Source organism: Staurois parvus, unplaced genomic scaffold (assembly GCF_062004578.1).
Source record: "Staurois parvus isolate SC_StPar_1 unplaced genomic scaffold, SC_StPar_1.0 ptg001871l, whole genome shotgun sequence".
Lineage (NCBI taxonomy): Eukaryota > Metazoa > Chordata > Amphibia > Anura > Ranidae > Staurois > Staurois parvus.
Window position 1 is genome coordinate 80655 of NW_028319667.1, and position 2752 is coordinate 83406.

Here is a 2752-nt window from a genome sequence, read left to right on the forward strand (position 1 = left end):
GTGGAGGAACTTGACTGGCCTGCACAGAGTCCTGACCTCAACTCCATAGAACACCTTTGGGATGAATTAGAGGGGAGACTGCGAGCCAGGCCTCCTCCCCCGACATCAGTGCCTGACCTGACAAATGTGCTTCTGGAAGAATGGTCCAACCTTCCCATAGACACCCTTCTAAAACTTGTGGACGGCCTTCCCAGAAGAGGTGAAGCTGTTATAGCTGCAAAGGGTGGGGCCAACTCAATATTGAACCCTACGGACTAAGACTGGGGGGCCATTAAAGGTCATGTGTGTGGAAAGGGCGGGGCCAACTCAATATTGAACCCTACGGACTAAGACTGGGAGGCCATTAAAGGTCATGAGTGTGGGAAGGCCGGCGGCCCAATACTTTACAATATAGTGTAGATAAACAAGAGGGGGAGATGACAATAAAGGAAGGCCCGGAGTAAGAAGAAAGAAGACATGAATGGAGGGCTGGCATGACAGGGGTTAAAGGGGGGAGGTAGAGTTCCATTAGCATAAGGGGGAGTCTAAATGGTTTTAGGGAGGGAGTGGGGGAGCTCAAGGTGTGGTCGGACAGGGTGTGGCAGGGGGTCTTCAGTCTGAAGAGAGTTTTCACAAGGCAAACTTCCCTCCCTCCCGCCTGTTGTTTAATGGTTTGTCTTGGTGATGGTTGTGCCATGTTGGTGCTGGGGGACGTCCGGCGGGGTGCAAGGTTCTCATTGGTTAATGTGGACACGAGAAATGGCACTTTGTAGGAACCCATCTGAGGTACGGCTTCCAGTTGTTCTGGTGGGGTATCTGCGGTGGTGTCTCCGAGTCGGTGATGTTGCGGCTGGAGGCCTTGTTAAGCAGGATGCAGGTATTTGTTTTCTCGATGCCTATTGGGACCTTGAAAGAAAGTATGTTATACTGTGTTTTCTGTGAATATGTTATTTATTGATGGTAGTCATAAAAGGCCGTTTGGGGCCATTAACTCCATTTTGTTGTCAGTGTGGTTACTTAGGTTAAGGATGGGGGGCGGGTAGGTATTGGTTTAGTGGGACTGGATCAAGCCATCTTTAGTCCCCTGGTCAAGCCCTCCTATAGAAAAGAGCAGATGGATGGATTTGGTCTTCAAGTTCAGTTTCCTCACCCAGAATCAATGATAAAAATAATTTTGTACCTTTTTGTCTTAAATAATGTTTCTTAAAAAATATAAAAAACAAAAACAAAACAAAACTTGTGACAGACTCGATGGACCACTTGTTTTTTAGCCATCGCTCTTCTATGTTCGTCTATGTATTGGAGACAGCAAACTGGTTTTGCCACGGATTAGGTAGCTGGGATTAGATGTAGCTCTATTATATCATTTTTAAAGCTGTCCTTCTCCTGCCCTGGGGGGTGTTTTCTATTTTGGGAGTTTTGTTCAAACAAAAAGCCTTATTTGCATTATGAGAGCATTCTGTGAGCGCAGGGTCACGGGTCACATGTGAAAGGACATATGTCACGTTTGATGGAGCAGGGTAAAAGTTTACACAACCATTTTTTCTCATACAGAACACAATACTTCCTGTTTGGTCTGGGAAATTCCTCGGTCAAAGGTGATCAATTACAAAACCAACCAACATAATATTGGACCGTGTTTACTATCAATTGTGAAATAATATTGGAGTTTATTCATCTTTAAATACGGCGGCTGCGTTCGTTTTCTATTCTTAGGCTTTTTTTCACCTTTATTTTCACCTGGTGGTGTGGCCACTAACACAATTCCTGTTTCAGTTCCTGTTGGGGGTCCTCCACTATCTATCAAGGAGCAACAAGGAGCAAACTGTTTTTTTGTCCCTTTTGGCATACAGGTTTCACTTAATTAAAGTGGTTGTAAAGGCTGAAGGGTTTTTACCTTCATATATTCTACTGCTCCCCCTACAGCCCCTTCCTTATACTCACCTGAGCCTAATCCCGATCCAGAGATGTGCATGAGAGCCTCGACCGTCCCCGGTCTCTCTCTCCTCATTGGCTGGGACAGATATTGGCTCCCTTTGCTGTCAATCACAGCCAGTGAACCAATGAGGTGAGAGGGGGGGCAAACCACAGCTGTATGTGTCTTGTGGATGCATAGAGCGGGACTCAGGAGCGAACATGCACCAGTGCCGCCATAGCAATCGGCTTGCTATTGGGGGCACTGATCAAGGGGGAGGAGCCTGGAGCTCCGGCGGGGGGACCCGAGAAGAAGAGTATCGGGGCAAAAGCACTACATGTAGAGGCGTAATGTGGGTTGTCAGTGCCTGGTGCAAGGCAAGTGCTTTGCGCCCCCTAACCCATGGACTTTTAGCACTCCCTCCAGAGTATTCCCTTAGTAGTACTAAAGGGACACTTTGGAAGAAGAAAGGGGGCACTCTGGAGGCTCTAAGGGTACTAACTTAGTACCTCCAGAGTGCCCCCTTAAAATCACCAGATTTTCCCCTTACATCCTCCTGAGTGCCCCTCAGTACCTCCAGAGTGCCCCCTTAGTAGTAATTAAGGGGCACTTTGGAGGATGAAAGGGGGGGCTCTGGAGGATCTAAGGGTACAAACTTAGCACCTCCAGAGTGCCCTCTTAAATTCTCCAGAGTGCGCCCTTACATCCGCCTGAGTGCCCCTGAGTACCTCCAGAGTGCCCCTTTAGTAGTACTAAAGGGGCACTTTAAAGGATGAAAGGGGGCTCTGGAGGATATAAGGGTACTAACTTAGTACCTCCAGAGTGCCCCCTTAAATCCACCAGCATGCCCCCTTACAT